A 25998-nucleotide genomic window follows, 5' to 3' on the forward strand; every position below is an offset into this window, starting at 1 on the left:
TCACAAACAATTCATGTTTAATTTTCTTTACATTATATGAAAAAATGTATAAATTGTCAGCCAGATATAGCACTTAGGGCCTTCTCAGATCTCTTCTGAGTATGCGCTCAGTCCTGGGCATGCGTGTGGCCTTCTAGATTTCCAGGAATATGTGGAAGCTTTTCTTTTCTTTTGGCCACACTGTGTGGCATATGGGATCTTAGTTCCCCGACCAGAGATCAAACCTGTTCCCTCTGCGTTGGGAACACAGAGTCTTAACCACTGGACTGCCAGGGAAGTCCCTGTGGAAGCTTTTCAAAGCCCTTATTCCCCAAAGCATCTCGTTGCCCAGCCTTTCCTCTTGAGAGTTTTGCTTAGTCTGTTGTTTCCCCAACTGTTATGCATTACCCAGGTGGCAGCTACTAATGGCTGCCTTCAAATGATTTTGACAATTTCCCCCTGGATAGTCACCTCAGCCCAGGGAGAGTTCTGAGTGAGTCTAAATAAAGGTAAGCCCTTTGAGTTGGTCACCAGGCAAGTTAAAATAAACAGACACAATTCTTAGAGGACAAAGTCTGTTCTCCTGTACTGGGTACTTATACCAGGAATGTGGGCTGTTGTCTCCAAGGTCACTGCTGAGCTAGGGAGCAAGGAATGGGTCCAAGTTCAGTTGAAATGCCACAAAGCTCTCTTAGCAAGATCCAGCTGCTTTCTCTTGATTGAGCATATCCCCTGTTCTTGCAAGCTTTTGATTAGTATCCTGAGTTCGGAAAAAGTTAATTCCGATAGTTTTTGCCAGTTTATTCAAAGCTTTTGAGGAGGGATAGACTTTCGGAGTTCCCTACTCTATCATTTTCACAAATGTCACCAGGATTCTTCCTTGTTTTTGATGGCCTTGATAGTTTTGAGGAATACTGGTCAGGTATTTTTTCAAACACCCCTCCATTGACCTCTGTCTGATGTTTTTCTCCATTATTATGCTGAGGCAATGGGGTTTGGGAGAAATAACACAGAAGTAAAGTGTAAGTCTCACTACATTATGTTAGAGGTATATACTATCAGCATGATTTATTAGTGGTAAGAAGAGTGTAAGTAGAGAGCAGTGCTTTAAAGGCTTCGGCTCACAAGTCAAACACAACTGTATTCAAATCCTGGGTGCTCTAGTTGCTGAAGTGGTAGAACTTTTCTAAACCTGAGTTTTCTCATATGTAAAGCAGGAGTAATAATAGTGGCTACCTCATGAGGTTACTGTGGGGAATTGAATGAAAAAATGCATGTTAAATAATTAACATGATGTCTGGCACAGAGTGAATGGTCAATACATGTGAACTAATACTGTGGGAGGATATGTGTATGTGTGAGTACACCCAAAAGCAATTTTAAAGATAATATCAAGAGAATCTGAAGTGATTTTAATTATATAAAAAAGTGCCATAATTTTTCTCAAAGATTTGATGGGAAACCGAGAGTTCAATGGGATTAGATGTATTTGGATAAAATGGGAAATTTTATACATGAGGCATTATTTCCGAGGGCAGGCCAGATAGCTACTATAGCTAGAGCATCTAGGTAACCTGGGGCTAGTATAAATCCTGGCATTTGAGGTCGGGGCCTACCCTAGAAGAAAAGGAAGGGGTGAAAACTATGTAGTCGTTAAAAGCACTACTGTTGAAGTCATTCAAACAGGGAAAAGTCTGAGCTTTGTTTTCACAGGCTCTGTGACCTTGTGTGGGGCTTCCCAGGTGGCTCAGTGGTAAAGAACCTGCCTGCCATTGCAAGAGACGTAAAGAAATCCAGGTTCAATCTCTGGGGTGGGAATATCCCCTGGAGAAAGAAATGGCAACCCACTCCAGTATTCTTGCCTAGAGAATTCCATGGACAGAGGAGCCTAATGGGCTACAGTCCATCGACTTGCAAAGAGTCAGACACAAGTTAGCAACTAAACAACAAGTCTTTCTTGGCAGTTGTTTCCACTAGGGTAAAGAACCTGATTGCTAATGCAGGAGACATAAGAGACGTGGGTTTGATCCCTGGGTTGGGAAGATCCCCTGGAAGAGGGCAAGGCAACCCATTCCAATATTCTTGCCTGGAGAATCCCATGGACAGAGGAGCCTGGGCAGGCTATAGTCCATAGGGTTGCAAAAGAACCAGACATGACTGAGGGACTAAACAACAACATGGGTAAAGTGACTTCATTTCTCTGAGGAAACAGCTGAAGTTTCCTCATCTGTAAACTAGGGATGATAAACTGAGGTTATCATGGAATATGAAATAACCCAAGCCAATGGCCAGGAACATTCCCTGTCATATAGTTAGTGCTCAGTCAGTGTCAGCTGCTCTTTATTACCTAGCAAGGGTGGCTTCCCATGGAAGTTAAAAGTCTTTGAGTCAGGGAGGACATTTTGTGCCAAGAAGTGCCTTTCATTATAAAGCTCGCTTTGGGCTCCTCCCATTTATCGTGAGCTCAGTGCCTTACTCAGGCCTGCTGCAAGCCGCCCTAGGAGCAGCGTGCTTTTGTGATATTTGTGGTGGCTAAAAAAAAAATCTTAAAAAAAAGATTTTCCATGTACAATCAGAAAGAGAATGAAAACCACATGGAAAATTCAGCTCCTTCCAATGTGTTCTTAGTCCCCTATTCTACATCCTGCTAGGCCCTCTTTTGCAGATGATGCCTAAGAATATCCTCTTTAAAGTAATAAATCACAGGAACGTTAACTCGTCCTTGCAGCTGCATGAGGGCTAGTTAGAGGCCTATTCAAGAAAAGGGCTTGTGTAGAGGAGTCCCTTTTTAAAAGGCCACCTGTACCATTTTTGTCTTGGTTTTTAAGTGGAAATGATTTTAAGATGTCATTTTCTTCCTCTACTTGTGTTCATGTTGTACAAATACTTCTTTGTTAATAGGGAAAGAAAAAAAACCCCAAACCCAAATGCTAAACCTAATTAAGTCTCTTTAGAGAAAAAGTGTGCCTTTTTCACTTTCCAACTTCCTCTCTGAGTTAGTAATTTTGGGGCTGGCCAAGATGCAGGTGGGAGGAAATGCTTCATGGACAGCTGGCCCTGAATCTCTCACATGCCTGGAAGTGTGCACCAGTTCAGGGTACAGAGCTATCTGGGAGAACCAGGGCTAGTCTGTAAAGAGCACGTACTGAAATTGAAATCCTTTTCCTGTTGATTGGCAGGATCCCAAAAGTTCTTTGAGGCTAGGAGAGATAGCTTTGAGAAGAAAATTGGGACCGGATCATCTAATCCAGATGTGGAAAACCAGGCCTTGAGGAGGGGAAAAAAACCTTTTATTATAAACTAAGGCTTGAGGGAAAAAAAAAAAAATCTCTTCTTTATAAACTAGACCTTGAGGAGGGGAAAATCCTTTCATTGTAATCATATCAATTCTAGTTGGATTCACATAATGAGGTTAGCCATGCCATTTGGTGAAGATGATGATCAGCCATGCAGAATGATTTAAAGAGTTCCAAAAGGGCTCCGTCTGTCTGTACAATAAAATCATCCCGTAGTCAGGTTCAGAGTGCCTGATAGCCCTTCATTCGTGACTGTTAGCCCTTCTTCGGTCAAGGACTTGTTTCAGGATCTGGTGAAAGACCTTTCCCCATAGAAATGCGCGTGTGTGTGCACATGTCAGTGTACATTTTTATGGGGGTTCACAGACTCCCATGAACTGCTCTGGGGGTGATCTTTGGATGGCCAGTGTTTCTCATAGTTGATTTTCAAGAGCCATGCAGTGGGCAGCTAGCCCATTCATAGACCCCTGCTGAGGTAAACTGAAAAGAAGCCCTATCACATTTTTATTACCATTATGTTGAAATAGTATTTAGAATAATATAGTTAATAATAATATAAGGGGGAGCGATGAGATTTAGGAGCAATATTTCACCAAGGTATATAGGTCTACCTTGGTGACGCACAGCTTGACCCCAAATCGGCTTCCATATTGAGCTGGTTTCTTTCCTTCCTATTTCTAATAAATTTTTTAAAATCCAAACTTTAAGATATTTTATTTTTCTAAAAATACTTTAAATACTTTAAAATATCCCAGGATAGATGAAATAAGAATGGTAAAATTTGATAACTTATTTGTCTTAGTTGGGTTTCCCCAAAACAGAGTCTGAGGCAAGGACTGGGGAGTAGTTGGGTATATTTGGGATGTTGTCCCAGGAGACAGGAGTTGGGGGTTTGGGAGAATTAGAGAAGGAGGAAAAGTCAATGCGAGGGTGCCTTGTGATATTGCTGCATTGGGCCATGAGGGCTTGGTTCTGAATGGACATCCTGAGAAGGATACAGAACATCTCTCAGAACTGTCCCCTTGATAGATAAGAGGCTGTAGCTCTCATCCACTGGTTCCTGACCCCAGCTCAGTTCACGGTTATCCCTAAAGGGATTAACAGTCCCACACTTCCAGTCTGTGCTTTTATGTGGATTGGCTTTGGAGAAGGCACTAGGGCAGAAGCGGAAACAGAGAAGCTTGATCTGGAGGTGGAATGCTGTCAGGGTGATGTGAGTCTGAACTTGCGCAGAACAGCTCTGGCTGAAATCAGAGGTGGGTGGAGGGACTGTGATGACAGGCCCCAGAGGTATTTGCACTACTACTGAATCTGAGTAGTGGGTACATGGAAGTTCATAGTCCTAGCCACCCTGCTTTTTGTATGTTTGAAAGCTTTTCATAATAAAAAGTTAAAAATACAAACTCAGAATCACAGGCCACTGGGGACTGCCGCAACTATTTAGTGGCTTTACTGCAGAGTTTTGGGTGTTTGGAGCAAACATGGGCCCAGAAATGACAATGATAGTTCCCTGTTGACACTTTGAAATACTCCATCAGATGCTGAAGTCTTTGAACAAATCACGTTCAAAGGCTGGAAGGTTGAATAGTTAAACCAGGAAGTAGATGGGTGTGGATTCACCTGTTTGATTGATTCAATTCTAGACAGCGTGGTGCCAAATTCTGCTGAAAGACTTGGGTGTGATATTTAAACGTCCCCAACGATATGTAATTTATTTCTTTCTGTGAGAAGGGAAGAAATCTCTACATGTTGAGGCAGTCTCAAATTCTCAGTGATAAAACTGCCCCATAGTTAGGTCTTTTTAAGGAAATCCTGCTCATTTCACCTTTAACATTAAACATAGCTGCATCTCACCACTGAAATAATTACTTGCAGCTTCTTTGAGTTTCTGCATATATGGCTATGAAATATCTCTTGAACAAGGCATTTAACATCTGAGAAATTATCCTTAGTGTCATTATCAAAGCCATAGAGTCTCCCCTCACAGCCCTTGTTTCAATAACTTGCGGGAAAGTGATTTCTCTCAACAGCTGGCATGCTTAGAGTGGAAAAGTAGACTTTGGTATTTGCTGCATTTCTTTGTACAGCATGCTGGAAAGACGTACTCTTAGGGGCCATGATTTGATTATATTCACAATTTTTATGGTTTTCGTCAATACTGAATTGAGATCAGGGGATGTGTTGCTGATTGCTGTTATCAGCGAATTGAGCAGGGAGTGGGTTGGCATTTGGATGTAGCCTCTAATATTTGCTTAGCAACATATTTCTGGCCTGTGCTTATGGTGAATGCTCTTCAGAACTGATCTCATTGCCCCTATTCCAGTGTACTTTGTGACTCACAAAAAACACTTGATAACTGAATTAAAAATCTTTCCGCTTTAAAAAATTTACTGTATAATTGCCATTTGACATTATACTAGTTTCAGCTGTACAGCATAATGCTTTAATATTTGTTTACATTACAAAATGATCACCCTATGAGTTAACATCTGCCATCATACAAAAATTACATTTTTTTCTTGTGATGAGAACTTTTAAATTATTCTCAACTCTCAAATATGCATTACAATATTATTGACTATAGTCATCTTGTTATACATTACATCCCCATGACATATTTATTTGATAACTGGAAGCTTGTACCTCTTGACCCCCTTCACCCATTTCACCGACCCCTAAACTCCTTCCCCTCCAGCAACCAGCAATTTGCTCTCTCTATGTATGAGTGTGGGGTTTTTTTTTGGTTTGATTTTTGTTTTGAAAACCCTTTCCTCTTATGGGGAGAAACTGGATCACTCTGTAATTGCTGGTAGAAATGTAAAATGGTACAGACACTCTGGGAAAGAGTTGGACAGTTTTTTTTTAATTAATTAATTTATTTATTTTGGCTGTGCTGTGTCTTCATTGCTGTGTGCGGGCTCCTCTCTAATTGCAGTGCTTGGGCTTCTCATTGCCATGGCTCTTGTTGCAAAGCACAGGCTCTAGGCACATGGGCGTCAATAGTTGCAGCTTGTGGGCTCATTAGTTGCGGCTCCCAGAGCACAGTTGTGAGCAATAGTTGAGCAATAGTTGTGGTGCACGGGCTTAGTTGCTTTGAAGCATGTGGGATCTTCCTGGATCAGGGATGAAACCTGTGTCTCCTGCATTGGGAAGTGGATTTTTTTTTGTTTTAAATCACTGAGCCACCAGGGAATTCTGGACAGTTTTTTTTTTTTAAATAAAACTAAATATGCAGCTACTTTACAAGTCAGCAATTATAAACATTTATCCAAGAGAAGTGAAAACTTATGTTCACACAAATACCTCTACACAAGTGTTCGCAGCAGCATTATTTGTGATAGCTCCCAAATGGAAACAACCCAGATGTCCTTCAACAAGGTGAGTGCTTCAACAAACTATGGTACTGGGTTGGCCAAAAAGTTCATTTGGGTTTTTCCATAAGATGTTATGGACTTATGCAGTGGAATTTTTGGCCAACTCAATATATTCATGTCATGTAATACTATTTTGCAGTAAAAAGGAACAAATTATTGATACACACACACAACATCTTGGGTAGATCTATAAAGAATTATAATGAATGAAAAAAAACAATGCTTAAAGGCTACATACTGTATTAGTCCAAGTGTATAACATCCTAGAAATGACAGAATTACAGAAATGGAGAACAGATTAGTGGTTGACAAGATTAAGGTAGGGGTACTGGGTGTGACTTATTTGAAAAGAGCCTTATGCTGGGAAAGATTGAGGGCAGGAGGAGAAGGGGACGACAGAGGATGAGATGGCTGGATGGCATCACTGACTCAGTGGACATGAGTTTGGGTAAACTCCAGGAGCTGGTGATGGACAGGGAGGCCTGGCGTGCTGCAGTTCATAGGGTTGCAAAGAGTCAGACATGACTGACTGACGGAACTGAACTGAACTGGGTGTGACTATTAAAGGACCACAGGAGAGATACTTCTGAAAATGTTCTGTTGTGACTGTATCAATGTCAGTATTCTAGTTGTGATATTGTATTACTGTTTTACAAGGCAATCTTATTGGGGAAACTGGGTAAACAGTACCTAGTTTCTCTCTGTGTTATTCTTACACACACGTGCGAGCTAAGTCTCTTCAGTCATGTCTGACTCATTGCAACCCCATGGACTGTAGCCCACCAGGCTCCTTTGTTCGTGAGGATTCTCCAGGCAAGAATACTGGAGTGGGTTGTCCTCCTCCAGGGGATCTTCTTGATCCAGGGATCAAACCTGTGTTTAAGTCTCCTGTATTGGCAAGCGGAATCTTTACCGCTTGTGCCACCTGGGAAGTCCATTATTCTTATACTGCATGTAAATCAAAAACTACCTCAGAATAATAAGTTTAATTAAAAAAGAAAACCTGTTTCCTCTGATAGCATGGGATTTCAGGGTCAAAAATGCAAAAAAATCATGCAGCCTTTCCCCACATATGCTAAGAGTCTGAGTATCAGTGGTTTTGTCTGATTCCACAATAAAGTATTTGCTGGCCCTCACATGTGTTAGTAATTGCCCTTCTACACTGTGTGTCATAGATATTGTGGATGTCCGCTGATGTTGTTTGTTACAGGAATTTTGCCAATAGCTCATTTTGCTTTCTCTAAGTCATTTGTCATTAAAATTGTGCCTAGCTTTACAAGCTTCTTGGCAATAAAGTGACTTGTACTTGTGTTGCCAAGAGGCCTAACAACTTTGAAGGATACCCCTATTGCTTTAGTATCTTCTCTGCCTTAGTCACAATATTCATCAATTTCATGAAGGAATTACTTCATACTTGTTCTCTAAAAATTCCATTGGTTTACCACAGAGTTCACTGTACTTTGTTTAATAATTATGTAAAAGCTTTGATGACTTCATGCTACAATTTGATAGGTTTTATTATAAACAGCCTGCTGGAAACTAGGGGCAAAGGGATGGTAGGTCTAACAAAATCAGATTTTCAGATATTTATCTTCTTACTTCACATTTGCATTTTCGACTGCTTGTGTGCTATTTTCACCTGTACAGGTTTATTTGTCCCATCATATACAGATTCATATTCTATATTCATACTGGAGTCTTGTTCACTATTTATGCTCATGATGTTTACTGAGTTGGTGCATTGAATTTACTATTTTTATTGCTACTTTAATATTCAGTGAACCATTTTTGAATGGTTGATTAGGTTGTGGATACAATGGTATACAAGAGTCATAACACAAAATGTAAATTAACAAGCGTAAGCAATAACATGCAAAAGGCACAAATATATGTTAACAGAGCTGAATTGTATTCTGACAAATGAGTGTTGACAGAGACACCTACAGCTCTTGTTCATGCCCAATCCTGAAGAACACAGGAATTGTTAAGAATGTAATGTGACAGCTGTGAAAAATCATAATTAACCTTGCATCTCACATAGTGGAAAGTATGTGAAGAAATAGTCTCATCACTTTTTCCTCTGCCACTTGCTAGATTTCTGGGGAAATTAGTGGTCCTGGGCCACCCAGAGTCCATACACCATACTTTGAGAAACTATGCCTAAGGGAAAGGTATATGTTACACATTAAACACATTTATTGTTTTAAGTTTTGACTCTGTTTAAGTTGGCAAGGAGATCCAACCAGTCCATTCTAAAGGAAATCAGTCCTGGGTTGTCAGTAATGCCTTATGCAGCTCATAATTGCTTCAGTTATGGTTTCTGCTGTTGCCCTGTCAAAAGAAGTGCATCCTGCCTAGTTTGTCGATCAGCTGTCCAGAAATGTCTCCGTAGCTCTTACTACACAGGAAATTATAGATAGGAAAATAGAAAATAAGGTCAATGCTTTAGAAGAAGCAGTCCTACTTATAGGGCAAGAAATTACGAATTTAAAAATTAAGTTGTCTTTAAGGTGTCATGCTGAATTTAAATGGATGTGTGTTACCCCTCTACAAGTGAATGATTCCATACATTCTTGGGAATGCATTAGGAGTCATATTTTAGGCGTCTGGAATCATTCAGATTTTAGTATTGATATTTCTAAGTTATATCAGAATATTCAGAGTATGAAGCAGGCGGAGTCTGACTTTTCCTCTCAATAGCTTTGTAATTCCCTTTTTAAAAATCTGGAGGGATATCTTTCCCATGGATCCTTTTTTACAATAATGATTAATGTGGCCATGTGCTTATGCCTGTTGATTCTGATTTGTGTATTAGCCCCGTGCCTTTTCAGAATACTCAACCAAAGAGTCTCTGCTTTATCTACTGAGTTTCATACTTATGCTCTAAAAAATAAGAAATGGGGAGATGTTGGGAGCTGCGTTAGGCATTACTGACAAAATTGAGGCATGGCCCCAACCCCCTCTCCTCATCTCGCAGGCACAGCCCCAGGATGAAAGAGTTAGGCCTTGTGATTCTGACTTGTTCTTTCCTTTCTTCAGTTGAGTTGGCTGGAAAGAATGTTAAGGTGCTTGAGAGAAGCATGAGAAAGCACAAAGCCTTCTACAGTTGTGCCCAGAAAATAATCTATAAAATAACCATTGACATTTATTCAAGGATCTTTACAAAGAATGTCCCAGGATGAGCATGTAGGCTGCAGCTTGAGGCCATGGGAAGGATTGTTATCTGAGACCTGTTTGTGAGGGAAATATTTATGGCAAAAGAAGTTTGCTGAGTTTAGGGTTTAGGATTAATTGAGAATAGCTAGAAGCCTTTTTAGGAAATAATGATCTTAAGATACTAGGGGCAAACAGGATTTAGAAAGATAAGAAATAAACTGAGGAATGTTTATGACTTACAATGTAATCACAAGTTAAGTACAGTAAATCTGGGTGGGGAAAACTAAAAACCTCTGACCTAATGCTTTCCTCAAAGTATAAAAGAGAACCTAAAGCTTAAAATAAACATGTAGTTCCCTACTATGAATCAGAGGCTACATCATTGTCCGCCGACACCGCTCACCCCTTCAGGCTGATTCCCTGGCTGCTGGAGCTGGACTCCGGCACTGGGTATTCATTGGAAGGACTGATGTTAAAGCTGAAACTCCAATACTTTGGCCACCTCATGCGAAGAGTTGACTCATTGGAAAAGACTCCGATGCTGGGAGAGATTGGGGGCAGGAGGAGAAGGGGACGACCGAGGATGAGATGGCTGGATGGCATCACTGACTCGATGGACATGAGTTTGAGTGAACTCCGGGAGTTTGTGATGGACAGAGAGGCCTGACGTGCTGCGATTCATGGGGTTGAAAAGAGTCAGACATGACTGAGTGACTGAACTGAACTGAAAGTTGGTTGAACTTGATTGAATTTAATCAAATGTCTACTCTGGGTAGGAAATTGTGACAAAAAGATGCGTTTCCTGATAGGAAAGAAGTTATGGCATCTTCTGTAATAATGGAATTGTAGATAGGATGAGGCTGTCCATTGGGAACTATATTTCCCAGCTTCCCTTTTGTGGCTCTGTGAGCAATGGAATGTGAACAGAAGAGATATGTGCTTACTCTTGGCCCAGGCCCTTATACACGTGCTCCTCTATGCTTTCTTCTTTCTGTGAGCAGAAAGATGATTGTTCCTAGAACACAGCTTCAGTTGGGTAGACGACAATGTTGCCCTATAGGAGGGTGGAAAAATCTGATGGGATGGAATGAACCTAAGTCCATGAATGACTGAATGGAGCCAAGTAGACCACTTATGTGCCCTGGACTGTCATTTGGAGAGAAACTTTATTGTTCTTTGTTTATTGCATTGTTGGGTCTTTATGTTAGAGCAGCTTAGCTCTTTAATCTTGATTGCTATTGTTGTTTAGTTGCTAAGTTGTGTCCGACTCTTTGCAACCCTATGGACTGTAGCACGTTAGGCTTCTCTGTCCATGGGATTTCCCATGAACGTATACCTGAATGAATTGCCATTTTCTTCTCTAGGGGATCTTCCCAACCCAGGGATCGAACCTGCGTTTCCTGCATTGATCGATGGATTCTTTACCACTGCCACCAGGGAAGCCTTAACCCTGATAAAGAAGGGTAAACCCTGGAGGTCTGAAAGCCCTGGTTGGTAGGTTGTGGGGAAGAAGTGTTCTTCATGGCACAGAGCAAGTAGGAGAACGAAGGAGCCAGGACTTGGCACAAGAGTAGACACTATGGTAGATGGGTATTGGCAGATGAGTGCCCCTCTGATTTCTACTGCTGATTCTGATGGTAGGGGAGATGCTAGGTAGGGGAGATGAGAAGGAAAGAATAGGCTTGGTCATGAGTCATGCAGAAATGTAATAGTGTTCCTATAGTAAAGATGAACTGACTCAGCGGAACTGGTGGGGCTCAGAGTTACCCTGTTTGGGATTAGAAGGAAATGAAACCAAGTGAGCTGCATTAGATCTAGGTCATCCCTGGGCCATGTCATGCTAGATCCAGGAGGGTGGCAGCTCTAAAATTCCCAAAAGGTGACTGGGAATCCTGATTTATTTCAGTCATGGTTAGTACCCTATAAGAACTGCTGCAGAACTTAGTCTACAGATGTGGCTTCATTAGTGGCTTCAGCGCTAAAGATTTGGAGCTAGGAGAAATCAGAGCAAAATCTCATTTACCTCACGATTTGACCTGCAGCTGATATAGTTCCTTGGCCATGGCTAGGGTGCTTTTGTGTAAGCTAGAAAAAATGTGCTCTTTTCTGGGCACATGATCTGGCAAACACACAATGTACCAAATTAAGAAAGCATGGCTTGGTGTGTGCAGTGCGTTTTGGATTTCAGCCCCCATTTGTCTTCCTGACTGGGCATCTTTGTGCAGTGAACAACATGTACAACTGTACATGACATCCTTGCAGACTATCAGAAGTACAATGAGAGGGAAGAGTGAAACTAGGGGATGAAGGACCAATTCAAATGTGACCCACTCACTTGGAAAAGCAAAAGGTAACTATTTTGGAGCAGTGTTACCAAAGACAAGTTTGTGTGCCCAGCGCATAGTGAGGCTAAATAATACCAAAGTGTCAGAGATTGGAAAAAGATTTATTGCATGGCCAAACAAGGAGATGGGTGGCTTGTGCCCCTCCCCCAAACCCCAAACTCCCTGGAGGCCTTTCAGCAAAGCATTTTTAATGGCTAGGTGAGGGGGTATCACAGGGTATACAATCAGCTTGTGCACAATTCTCTGATTGACTGATGGTGAGGTAACAGGGTTGTGTCACAGGGATTAATATTATCAATCCTCCGACTCCAGTAGACCTGGGATCAGTGTCATCAGGTAGTCAACATCTTCCATTTGGTAGGGTTTTTATTTCTATAAAACAACTCAGGAAATGTGCACCCAATACTATTATCTAGGTACTTCAGAGAGGAGCTAAAGCAGAGGATGTGGGGAAAGGGCCTGCTCCCCCTCAAGGCCCCATAGTGTCCTGCTTGGTTATAGAAGCAAAAGCTGAAGGGTGATTTAACAAATTTTAAACTTGATATGCAAAAGGCTATAGCCAAATATACAATGTATTTTTTTTTTATCAGTACCTTTGCTCACGCTGTTTCCCATCTGAAGCATCCTCTCTGGTTATATAATTCTTATACATGCATGAAGGCTCAGTTCTAGACTTAACTCAAAAGAGCCTTCCATGACCTCTGTAGGATCCCTCCCTCACTCCTGCTGCACAATCAGATGGGTAATCCATGCTCAAAAGGATGTCTATTTGAGTGACTGAGAGACTAGAAAACTTCTCCTGTCACAAACAATATTAATTTCCAAGTAGGGAGCCTCCAACAAGTTCCCCACTGTAGGGACTGGGGACCACATGGGACCAATCAACTTAAAGTCTTTCCCCTGTTCAGATGCTATTTTAACAAATTCTTGTACTGGAAAGAGCAGTAGGCTTATTGCCTAGTTCTAGTTCAGTTTAGCTATTAACTAGTCACGTGACTTTGAGCAAGGTGAATCATCTCTCCGGCCAGCCTTAGTTCCCTACCCTGTAAAATGAGGAAATAGTTTTAATGGTCTACCATGTTGTAAAGCAACACAAGAAACAATGTGGCAATTGAGCCAAACTCTGATGTATTAATATCTATATTAAAACCTACCTTCTAGCTCAGTGTGAAGAGACTTTTCTTTGGTGGTGAAAGGTCCACAGAATGTTTTATGTGTCTGATGACCAACAAACAACTATAGGAAACTCAAGGAAAATAGAACTCTCCCTCTTGGCCTGTGTAATTTTACTTTCCTTGTTATTGTTAATGGGCTGCCAGCACATCTTTCTTCGGTAGAAGTTTATTTGCATCCATTCTATTTAGGGTTGCTAGATTTATCAAATAAAAGAACACTCAGATTCTTCTGTATTTGTTTAGTACTTCACAGATTATGAAGAGCCAGGGCAATGGAGTGGAATGCGCTATAGCAGCAGGAAGGCCTTGCTACCTAAAGCCTGTCCCTCCAGCAGTGGCTGCTCCAGGATTACCTGGGTGGCGGTTTAGTTGCTGAGTCATGCTGACTCTTTTGTGTCTCCATGGACTGTAGCCCTCCAGGCTTCTCTGTCCATGGACTTCTCCAGGCAAGAATACTGGAGTGGGTTGCCATTTCCTTCTCCAGGGGATCTTCCTGACCCAGGGATCAAACCTGCATCTCCTGCATTGCAGGCAGCTTCTTTACCATTGAGCCACCAGGGAAGCCTGGGAACTAGTTAGAAATGCAAACTCTGGGCCCATCTTAAACTGATTGAATCCAAATTTGCATTTTAACAAGGTCCACAGGTGATAAATGGTACCTTAAAACTTGAGAAGCCCTGGGGTAGCTGCTAATCTCCTTCCATCTGCTCCACAGCTGTCCCTAAACTCTGGAGTGGGGAAATGGGAGGAGGTGCATCATAGGACTGCATCAAATTCAGTGGTTTTGTAGGGCAGTGCTGCCTAAATAGCAGGTAACATTGTGTTTTCTCTCTGGGCAATCAGCTAAAATGAAATCAGGAACCACATCCACTGTATGATGGGAGCACCATGTCTAGGCAAGTCTGGACCTGGGTCAGGCTGTCATTTCTGCCTGGTTGTGGCATCCATGCCCTTTAGAACTCTTGGTCCCTTTTGGCTCCATTTCCTCACTTCCAAGGCCTTCTTCCTTTTTCCTTTTATGTCCGGGGTGCCGTCTCCGACCAAAATGAGCATCTGGGAAGGAATGCATGTCCTCTAGTGTGAAATTAAATACACATTTCTCTTCCCTTGGGCTCGCTGCTTTCTTACTCAGTTTCTTCTTCGTGAACCGCCTTTTAAAAAGGGATTTCAGTGCTCAGCTAGCTATTGGACTAGGTCATCAGGGGTGGATTGGATCGCACATGCCTCCTTAGGATAAGGACATCTCTCTTTCTAGGCTCTGGGCCCGAGTTCTGCCCATATTCCATAATCTTCACTTGGCCAGCCTCTCACACAGTTGCTCTTCTTGCCTTCTTAAGTCTCTCCCTCTTCCCGCTCCTCCCCATACCTCCCAGTCTGGTCTTTGTTGGGCTGTGGGTGAGTCTAGGCTGGGGATGGGGGCTGTGCCCCGGAGACCAGTCAGAGACACAGAGACACTGAAGCAACTCGGGGAGGCCGAGGAAACCAGAATAGGAAGAAGCACAGAGAAGATGGCATAGTATAGTGCCTGTGGGTCTGATAGGAGGAGTTTAGGATTCAGAGGCAAGAAAGGCTCTGGTTTTCAGAAGAATTAGGGAGTTGGCCTCTGATCTGGGAACCTGACATTCTGACCAAGGATCCAGGGAACAGAGAGGGGTACAACTGGGTACCAGTTAGTGGCAAGAAACCGGGGACTGAACAGAGGTTCTGTGGTCACAAAGGGCCAGAAGCTGGGAGAGATTTGGATCTCTAAATGGGGTTGGTGGCCTTTGGAACAAAGGGTCGAGTCCTGTGCTAACGTCCCATGATTTGTTTTATTCATTTGCATTAGAGATGTAGGCATTAGAGAGTGGGGGTTAAGAATGTGGGTTCTGGCTCCGGACGGCTGGAGTTTCATTCCCAGCTTCACCACTCACCAAGGGTGTGGCTTTGGATAAGGCACTTAATCTCCCTGTGTCTCATCTGAGGGATGATGCTGTGAGCATCAGCTGAGAAGGCATAGCAGACACTTAGCACAGCACCGTCGCTCAGACATCCTAGATAAATGCTGCATGTTATTATGATTCACCTTTGTCCACCTAAGTATGGAAGTAAACTGAGGCAAGCTCAAATTAACCAAAGTTTGGGTTTATTTATTCAGGAATAGCAGGGGAAATTATTAGGTTGGCCAAAAAGTTCACTTGGGTTTTCCATAAGATGCTACAGAAAAACTTGAAAGAATTTTTGGGCCAACTCAATACGATAGTGAGGTACAGGTGAGTCCCTTGAAGGTTCGGGGAGGGTTGTATTTCTGGGCAAGGAGTGCAAAGATAGAGACGTCCAGCCAGAGCCCAAGCAGCAAGTTCACTGGCTTGAGGATGGGGAGAGATGTTCACTGGTCAGGAGATAGGCCTCTGTCCTCTGTAGATCAGACATTTATGGAAATTGGTCTCTCCATTAAGTTCTGTTCTTCTGAGGACACATGCCTGAGATTCTCTATTTCCAATCCCTGGTTCCATTTTAAGTTGGAACCCTCTCACACCCTCAAACTCCATGCTTCCATTCTGCTGCTCCTCAAAATCATGTATGGTCATGGGTATATGTTCCCTCTGCTTGGAACACTGTTTTTTGGTTAATGCCTTTTCATCTTTCAGTTCAGAAGTGCTTTCTTTTGCTCTCACACTCACAATACTTTTGATATCAGATTTATGGGTTTTCCACACCTAGCAATTCTCTGACATCGCTAAGTGTCCTACAAGTCAGTTTTTTCCAACACTAACCAGAGTTATCACAGACTCACAGGTTAGGGCTCAGTCTCACAAAACTGCCACCCACTGAGATGCCAGTTCAAAGTCCAAGTTGTCACCTGTGCTTCTCACTGACTGTGTGCAAACTGCAGGTTCCCATGACCCGCTCTTCTGATTTGATTATTTGCTGGGATAGCTCATAGAATTCAAGGAAAGATGTTTATTGGTTTATTATAAAATAAAGTATATGATGAAAGATACAGTTGAACAGCCAGATGAAGAAGTACATGGGGCAAGATCTGGGAGGGTCCTGAGCAGAGAAGAAGGTTCTGTCCCCATGGGGTTGGAGTGCACCACCCTCCTGGCACGTAGATGTGTTCAGCAACCTGGCAGTTCTCTGAACCCTATACTTTTGGGTTTCTATGGTGGCTTCATCACACAGGCATGAACTCAACCTTGAGCCTCTTTCACCTTTCTAGAGGATGGGGCTGAAAGTTCTGAGCTTCTAATTATGGCTTATTTTTTCTGGTGACCAGCCCTCATCTGGAAACTATCCAGGAGCTCACCCAGAGTTGCCTCATTAGAACAAGACACACTGCTATCACCCAGGAAATTCTAAGGAGTTTAGAAGCTCTGTGTCAGGAACCAGGGTCAAAGATCAAACATTAGAACAAGAGGCACTGCTAGTGCTCTTATGGCTTAGGAATTGTATGGGTTTTAGGAACTCTGTGCCAACAACCTGGGGGAGGGGGCATGGCACGCAGAGACCAAGGTATGTATTTCTATTATTTCACATGGTTCTTTCTCAGACCCTCTTGGAATGGGTGAGATGCCCTCCTTTATGCTCTCACAGCACTTGCTCTTTCACGTCATGTGTTGTAATCCCTCATTTCTTTGTGTATATCTCCCATCAGACCCTCAGCTCCCTGAGTTTTTAGATTACATCGTTGTTTTCCATTGCTGTCTCAGCAGTGCAGACACACGGTAGAAATTCATTATATGTTTGTTGATTAAATGAATAAATGGTGAGAGTCTCCAGGCTTAGATCCTTTGGGGAGCCATAAACAGATAGGATTTCTCTGTTAAAGCTTAATCTACTGGTAGCTGAACAATGCAGAGCCAGAGCCCCAAGCCCTGGGGTTTCTCCTGCAGAGAGTTCATTTTGTGTGAAAAGAGTAGACAGGTAATACGGAGCAAGTGTGAATTGGAGCCAGGAGGGGAGTGAGCTGCTCTTAACATGGGCAAACTAGCCATATGTACTGATGGCAGGTTTGGGGCGCTGGGGTTAGGACTAGAGAGTTTGGCCTTCTTTAGATAATTTGGAAAAGCACATTTAAGCTTTGGAGACCCTGATTTCTTGCCCCATTTTCAAAGGGCAATTTAGAGTCCTATTGCTGCCTGTGGAGTTCCAGGGTATACTTTTGGCAAATCTGCTAAATTTTCTCCTTGGTGTATGTCTTGAAAATCCCTCCTATAGTTGGCCCTCTGAATTGGCATGTTCCACATCTGTGGATTCAACAAACGGTGGATAGAAACTATTTTGTTAACAAAATTCTAGAAAGTTCCAAAAAGTAGAATTTCAATTCGTTGGGGCTAGTAACTATTTACATTGTATTTAAAACTATATATAGTATTAGGTATTATTAGTAATCTAGAGCTGATTTAAAGTATGCTGGAGGGACTTCCCTGGCCATACGCTGGTTGAAACTCTGCATTTCCACTGCAGGGATTGTGAGTTTGATCCCCACAAGCCAGGTGGTGCAGCCAAAAAAAAAAAAAAAAAAAAAAAAAAAAAAAAAAAAAGAAAGTATGCAGAAGGATGTGTGTAGGTTATAGGCAAATACTACACTATTTTACATAAGGGACTTGAGCATCCATGGATTTTGGTGTCTGGAGGGTTCTAAGACTAACCTCCACGGATACTGAGGGAGGACCAACGACTGCACTTCAGTCCACTCTAAACCTCTTCACCTGACAGGAAACCCAAAGTAGTTAAGGCTCTTGACACCAGGGCTTTCCTGGTGGCTCAGATTAAGTGTCTGCCTGCAATGTGGGAGACCTGGGTTCAATCCCTGGGTTGGGAAGATCCCTGGAGAAGGAAATGGCAACCCACTCCAGTATTCTTGCCTGGAAAATTCCATGGACGGAGGAGGCTGGTAGGCTACAGTCCATGGGGTCTCACAGAGTCGGACACGAGTGAGTCACTTCACTTCACTTCACTTCACTTCACAGTGTTCTTATAGAATGATTCTTATAGGTGTTAAGAACCCACCTACTGGTAAAGAACCTGCCTGCCAATACAGGAGATGTAAGAGATCAGGTTTGATCCCTGGGTGGGGAAGATCCCCTGGAGAAGGGCACGACAACCCACTCCAATATTCTTCTCTAGAAAATCCTATGGACAGAGGAGCCTGGCGGGTTACAGTCTATGGGGTCACAAAGAGTTAGACACAACTGAGAGACTAACACTTTCACAGTGTTCTAAGCAATTTCTTCATCCTCAGCATTATAACAGGCCTTGAAGGCCATCTAATAACTGTCTCACCCCCATCCCCTCCTGAGACAGTCTACGCAGTCTTTCATTTGATATTGTCCTGCTTCTGCTTTAACTTCTGCCCCCCACCCCCTCCCCCGGCCTTTTTTTGGCTGCACTGTGCAGCTTGTGGGATCCTAGTTTCCTGTCTGGGGATAGACCCCATGCCCCCTGCTGAGGAAATGCGTAGTCCCAATTGTTGGACTGCCAGGGCATTTCCATGAGCTTCTCTTATGAGGACATGGAAAACCGTTTGCTTCTGATCAGAAACTGCCATCGCATGTTCCTTTTTGCCCTTTGATGTTGACATAAGTATATGGCATTTGAAGGACTTTTACCCCTAGTGCCAACCTGATATAAGGCCACTTGGGTGTCCCCACCTCTGCACTCACCCTCTTTCTTTCTTCTCTTTTAGCCCTTGGAGGGAGGAGGACCAAGGAGCACATAGGTGATGCTGGTGTGTTGGAGAGAATACACAGGATTGAAGTTTGATTTATGTGTATTACTCTGAGGGAAGCAAAAACCAAACACAGTGAGCTGGGTCAAGTGAGGAATCGTTAGTCTTGGGAGCAAAGGGGAAAATTCTGAATGTAGACGTGTGCCTCTCCAGGTCCAGCTGCCTTTCAAGTTATCTCACAGTCTTTTCAGAAAAAGAAGGTGGAAGAGAAGGGAGGGGGGGGGCCCTCTAAATTAAAAAAAAAAAAAAGCCTTGATAAGACATCCATCCATAAGCCTGCTTGGTTGTTCCTCTAAGAAAGGGTATCACAAAGGGAGGAGGGCTTGTCCTCCACCCATAACATGGTGGCTTTGGCATCCCGAGGGCCTCAGTGCTTCAGTGTTTGCTGCCCAGCAGACAGAGTTCCTTAGCACAGTTACTAAGGAATAAACTGCCGGGGGGAGGGGGAACAGTGGCAGCAGCTTGCAGCAGGAGGCAGCTACTCCTTATGTACTCGAATATTATTCAGGGGTCTTTTGTTAGAGGCTAATTTCTGTGTGAGAGATAAAAGCAAGAGCTGGTAAAACTTGGGAGATGACTCATAGTATGGCCTTGAATATATGCAGGCTGGCAAGGCCTGGGGGAGCTCAGGTTACAAGCAGCTCAGAGGAAAACCCTATGCCAAGGCAGACGAAGCCAGTTCCAGCCATCACAGAACAAGGGGTACATACCCTTCTAAAGAAGGGTACTCAGAAGAGTTTTCTGAGAAAACTCTCAGAAAGGGCTTTAAAATATAATACATGGGAAGCAAAGCCTGCAACAAAAAGAGGAGATGTCCTGCCCCATCATTATTGTGAATTAGCCACTTGATCACTGACCATCACTTGAACATCCATGCATTGCAGCAGCAAATGGGTCTGGGTAATTGGAGGCCAGCTATTTGTCCACTAGAGAGACAGAGCTATTAGGGTGATGTCTGAGTGAGTTATTGAAGGGGGTGGGAGGCACTCCTAGCACAGAATGGGTCCTTGAAATAGTTTCTTGTATGATGGCTTAGAAAGAAAAATGGGACTCCAGCCCCATTTGCTAATGTCTGCCGCATCTAGGTGGAAGTGTGCTCTGTCCATGAGTTTCATGTTGACTCAGGTGCCAGGAAGACGTTGGAGAGGAGGAAGCAGGCTGGAGAGCTTGCTGTTGGGATCAGCACTGGGATGGGGAGTGGCTGCTGGGGAAGCGGCTGCATTTGGGTGGGGGAGGTGGGAGGAAGAGGAGCAGAGGCTTGCTGGGTTCCATCATCCAGACCAGCTCCATCCCTGGATCAGGTCACCCTGGGCAATGACTAGGAGGGAGAGAGGAAGGGAGATCCTAAGGCCAGAACCATTCACCTGAGGCTGGCTTTTCAGTGGATATCTTCATGTGTGAGGGGTGCACTGAAATGGTGTAATGGCAAGTGTAATGACTGGTGTAATGACAAGTTCTTTTTTGTTTGTAATATTTCAAATTCCTGGCTCCCAAGTATTGATCAGCAAAATAATCAGGTGGCATGGACCTGCTTACCTCATATCTGCTTAGGAAAGAGGCTTCTTTCCTCATGTAGTTCTCTCTTTTTTCCACTCTTACAAAGCACACAAGGAAGCCACTTTCTTTGATTTATTTATTTATTTGGCTGTGCTGGGTCTTAGTTGTAGCATTCAGGGTCTTCAAGCTTCATTGTGGCATTCAGGATTTGTTAGCTGTGGCTTGTGAGATCTAGTTCCCTGACCAGGGGTCAAACCTGGGCCCTCTGCATTGGGAGTGCAGAGTCTTAGCCACTGGACCACCAGGGAAGTCCCCAGGAAGCCACTTTCTTGCCTTATTTCCATGGAAGAAGGAAGGAGAAATAATCATGAAAGTCCATATTTGTTGAAGACTTTCCATGAATCAAGCATTTACAATGATCCAGAGAGGTAGATGTTAACACTGGCCCCATTTTACAAATGAGGACACTGAGGCTCATTCACCCCTGCTTATTTCCTTCACAACACTGATCACCATCTCTAACCATCTTGTTGACCTGTACCTTTGTCTGCCTACCCGCATAGAATGCATACTCTATGGGAGAGCACTCTTGCCTGTTTTGTTCACTGTGTAATGTCCAGTGCCCACACGTGTGTGTGGCACATCACAGCTTCTCAATAGCTTGCATCTTTCGTCACTTCTGGGATTTGATTTTACCCTACTCACAAGCTCATCATCTAGCCTGTTACTGTTTCATGGGTGCTGGAAGGAAACATGAGATTCCCAGATCAGAGACAACAGACTGTATGACTCACAGCACAGCAAGTAGCATGAACATCAACATGTTTGCCTCAGTTCCCCATATCCCCAACCCCGCAGGCAACACAGAGGGATGGCTGCTGGTCGTCCTTGGGGAACTTAGCATTTTGTAGCAGACAGTAAGCATGCCTACTCTTTGTCCCAGAGGGTGGTATTAATTCACCCCTCAAGATTACTCACTGCAAACATAACCCTGAGAAATATCCTAGATAAGGAGCACTCAGGACCTTGCATTCTTAGCATGGCCAATGTTGACTTAAAAATTATCTGCAACCTCAAAGTTGAGCATTACATTTTATTCAATGGGAATTTTTAGGACTTCAAGCCCAAGAGACAGCATCTCAAGTAACTCTGAGAGGACTGCTTTGAGGAGGTGGGGGAGGGGTGGCAGGAGGTGGGGAGAAGGAGTCAGGTTATATAGAAGTTTTGTAATGAAGGGCAGGTAGTCTGAACGTCAAAAGATGATTGTTGATTAAGGAAAACCAGATATCCCAAGTTAAGGAATTTAGCGCTTTTTGATGTATGGGAAGACACAAGAGTCTTAGTTCACTGACATCATTCCTTTGATAGGCACCTCTGCTATCTGGAGCCAGTGTCCTGAATTTCCTCAGGGCTCACTGTAAGGAGTGGCTGCAGTCTGATGGCTGCTAGACAGCAGGTATTCTTTCCTTCCTGGGTTCCCTCAGGGTTCACTTAGCTCACCATCCTTGGTCTGCAACTGCTACTGACTTTGACATCCTTTGTTTACTGATATGGCAGGAAATATTCCATTTCTCACTAGCAACAAATACAGGAGCACAAAAGACCCATGGAAGAATATCTCCCAGTATCCTCCCCTCTGTGCACTTCTGAACCAAACATGGGCACTTGGCAGGGCTACCTCGTATTAGTCTCTCTTTAATGCATAGGCCTTGTCTCCACATCTGATCTAGACTGAATTTACTGGGGACAATCCCCCTACATAATTTGTGCTCTTCATTACTATCCAGGTGTGTCACACATAGCGGCTCCTTAGTAAACAACAAAGAATGACAATGGCAGCAGCAACAGGCTTTGGGGTCACAGACTTGAGTGTGAATGTCAGCTCTGATTCCAACTCACGCTGTCACTTTGGAAAATGTGCTTCACCCCTCTGAACCTGTTCCCTTGTCTGTAAAATGGCCACAAGAAAAGGTATTTCTTTCAGAGGGTTCTTGTAATTTAAATAAATTAATCCAAATGTGGCAAATAGAAAGTGCCTGGAGTGTAATAAATATTAAACAAATCTTAGCTCTTTATTGTAATTATTATTAGTAAGCCCTGATGTGCCAGGTATTTTAATAAATGATTTGAAAAATATAATCCTCTGGAATTCTCTGGGGGTCAGTGGTTAGGACTCTGCACTTCCAATGCAGGGGGGGACAGTTTTGATCCTAGGTCAGGGAACTAAGACCCGCATGCCTCAAGCTTAAAAAAAAAAAAAAAAAAGAAAGAAAGAAAATATATATGTATATACACACATATATATATAATCCTCATCTTTCTTGAGCATAATAGATATTGTTATCCCTTTTTTTGTACACAAGGAAACAAGTTCAGAAAAATGAAAGTAACTTTTACAGAAAGTGGCAGAGTGGAGTTCTGGGCTATTTCTGAATGGTGCCATCCTTTCTGAAAGAGTGGAACACCACTTTTAAATGGAATGCTTAGGGACCCTCACAGCCACTGAGCCACCAAGGATCTTCCTTTGACTTTCCCCAGAAGCCTGGCCTGGGGGAGTGGGGACGTAGAAAAGCTGAAGGGGAGAGCTGGGCTGGGGGCTAGCTTTCTGAGGAGCTGAGGGTGAGAACATCATGTTGAAGCAGGGCCAAAGCACAACTCAATCCAAATACAGGTGATTTCACCGAGGCTGGGAAAGTAACAGCTTCCTGGTTGGAGAATGGAAACCTCTCCCCCCTGGGCCCCTGTGGGGCTCAGGCTCCTCTACTCACTGCAGTGGAGTGGGTCTCCGGACCTGATGTTTGCTTCCCTTTCTCCTGGGATTTATGCAGAGAGGCCTGCAGAACCTGAAACCACCAGAGACCAAATAAAACCAATTCAAAGCCAAGTAGATGCTCTCTTCTTGAAGGTGTTCAGGGTGACCTCATCCACAACAGAGCTGATTGTCACCCCTCCCTAATCTGGGGGCCTCCTGCTGGGGAGTGCTCATCCTCTTTTTCTGGGCTGTGTGCCAGCTGGGATAGATGCTTCACTCCAAGACACGTGTGCATTTTGTCCCAGATCAGCGCTCACTGTGATGGGTCTTTGAACTCATCAGGCAACTCCAGGAAGTGGAAGAGGATCAAAGAACACAAGAGAATCATGGTTAAGCCTCTTTCAAAGTCTAGGTTGGATGTGCTTTGAAGAGGTACCTTCCATGACCAAGGACACCATACAAAGAGAAGAGCTGTGAGGCTTCAGAAAGGACCACTTGCACCATCATTTCCCGGCACAGAGGAGTGGGTTTACAACCTGCAGATTTGTGGGCCCCCTCTCAGACCCTTCACATCAGAATCTTTGGGGCTGGGTCCTGACAGTTAGCATTTTGAACAAGTTCTCCAGGTGAGTCTCAGGTACCCTGCATTAAGACATGGGTTCTATAGGGCTCCACTACACAACAGCTCTGTGATCTTGGGTAAGCTATTTCACTTTCTGAGTCTTAGTTTCTTCCTTATAGCATGGAATAAGAATAATACCTCCTTCACAGCACTATTGGGAGAATTAAATGACATGCTGTGTCTCATTCAACCTGGTAGTTGTTATTAAACTTCTTGTTTCATAACAAGAAGTAAGAAAAGGAGTATGTCAAGGCTGTATATTGTTACCCTGCTTATTTAACTTATATGCAGAGTACATCATGAGAAACGCTGGGCTGGAGGAAGCACAAGTTGGAATCAAGATTGCCGGAAGAAATATCAATAACCTCAGATATGCAGATGACACCACCCTTATGGCAGAAAGTGAAGAAGAACTAAAGAGCCTCTTGATGAAAGTGAAAGAGGAGAGTGAAAAAGTTGGCTTAAAGCTCAACATTCAGAAAACGAAGATCATGGCATCCGGTCCCATCACTTCATGGGAAATAGATGGGGAAACAGTGGAAACAGTGGCTGACTTTATTTTTAGGGGCGCCAAAATCACTGCAGATGGTGATTGCAGCCATGAAATTAAAAGACACTTGCTCCTTGGAAGAAAAGTTATGACCAACCTAGACAGCATATTAAAAAGCAGAGATATTACTTTGGCAACAAAGGTCCATCTAGTCAAGGGTATGGTTTTTCCAGTGGTCACATATGGATGTGAGAGTTGGACTATAAAGAAAGCTGAGTGCCAAAGTATCGATGCTTTTGAAGTGTGGTGTTGGAGAAGACTCTTGAGAGTCTCCTGGACTGCAAGGAGAGTCAACCAGTCCATCCTAAAGGAGATCAGTCCTGGGTGTTCATTGGAAAGACTGATGTTGAAGCTGAAACTCCAATACTTTGGCCACCTGATGCGAAGAGCTGACTCATTTGAAAAGACCCTGATGCTGGGAAAGATTGAGGGCAGGAGGAGAAGGGGCGACAGAGGAAGAGATGGTTGGATGGTATCGCCGACTCAATGGACATGGGTTTGGGTGGACTCTGGGAGTTGCTGATGGACAGGGAGGCCTGGTGTGCTGCGGTTCATGGGGTCGCAGAGTCGAACACGACTGAGTGACTGAACTGAACTGATGCCCCCCATGCATTTTTTTCTGCTTCCCCTTTTCAGTGGGAAATCAAACTTATTTTTCTTTATTTGATGCACCCCCTGTCCTCTCACAGGCAGGTGTTTGACCACTCTAAGTACTTGTTAAAAACAGTGTTAAAGGGCTTTCCTGGTGGTCCTGTGGTTAAGAATTCATCTTGCAATGTATGGGACACACCAGTTCAATCCCTGGTCCAGGAAGATCTCATATGCCTTGGAGCAACTAAGCTGTGTGCTACAACTACTGGGCACTCCGGAACCCATGAATCACAGCTATTGAAACCCATGGGCCCAAGAGTCCATGCTTGGTCACAGGGGAGGCCACCGCAATGAGAAGCCCATACACCAGAAGTAGAGAGTAGCCCTTGTTGTCTGCAGCTAAAGAAAGCCTGTGTGCAGCAATGACAACCCTAAATAAATTAATAAAAAGACAATGTTAAAAACCTGGGCAAAGCAGAGGCTCTGTGTATAGCTGCTACAGATGTCTAACACAGCACACTTTTCTGAGAAGTGCCTACCCAGCAGTGCCTCTTTTCCGACTATTTTATCACCCCTCCCCACAGCCCTCCCCCTCAGTTAGAACTTACACATCCAGCCTTGCATCTTTATGTGGTCTGTCTCTGTCAGGGCTATGGACTATGAGTTAGTCTTATGATTGCTTAATGATACAACCTATGTGATCGATCTCTTGTGAGTTTGGTGAATGGGAGTAAATTCCTCACGAATATTCCCCAGAGACGGCTGACAAAATACAGTTTGTTAATTTCTGAAACTGAAAGCTGGCTCCCAGACCTAAGTTGACCCCTATGGAGGCACAGGTCCTCAAAGGCACGGCCTCTGTCTCACCTCTTAACCATAGCATCCCAGTCAGTCCCTATAGCTCTGCCTTCCGCATACTCCACTGGCTGCCTCTTTCGGTTTTTTTTC

The 25998-nt window shown here is 43.5% G+C and overlaps 1 long non-coding RNA gene and 1 other non-coding gene across 2 annotated transcripts in view; one reads left to right on the plus strand and one right to left on the minus strand.

Moving 5' to 3' along the window:
• Window positions 1–25998, plus strand: part of LOC138931170 (uncharacterized) — an 854662-nt gene that overhangs the window by 112647 nt on the left and 716017 nt on the right. The gene's annotated exons all lie outside the window — the stretch shown is intronic.
• Window positions 20771–20843, minus strand: TRNAG-CCC (transfer RNA glycine (anticodon CCC)). The gene has a single exon. It is a non-coding gene; the product is annotated as a tRNA-Gly (tRNA).

This window comes from Ovis canadensis, chromosome X (assembly GCF_042477335.2).
Source record: "Ovis canadensis isolate MfBH-ARS-UI-01 breed Bighorn chromosome X, ARS-UI_OviCan_v2, whole genome shotgun sequence".
In the NCBI taxonomy this organism is placed as follows: Eukaryota; Metazoa; Chordata; class Mammalia; order Artiodactyla; family Bovidae; genus Ovis; species Ovis canadensis.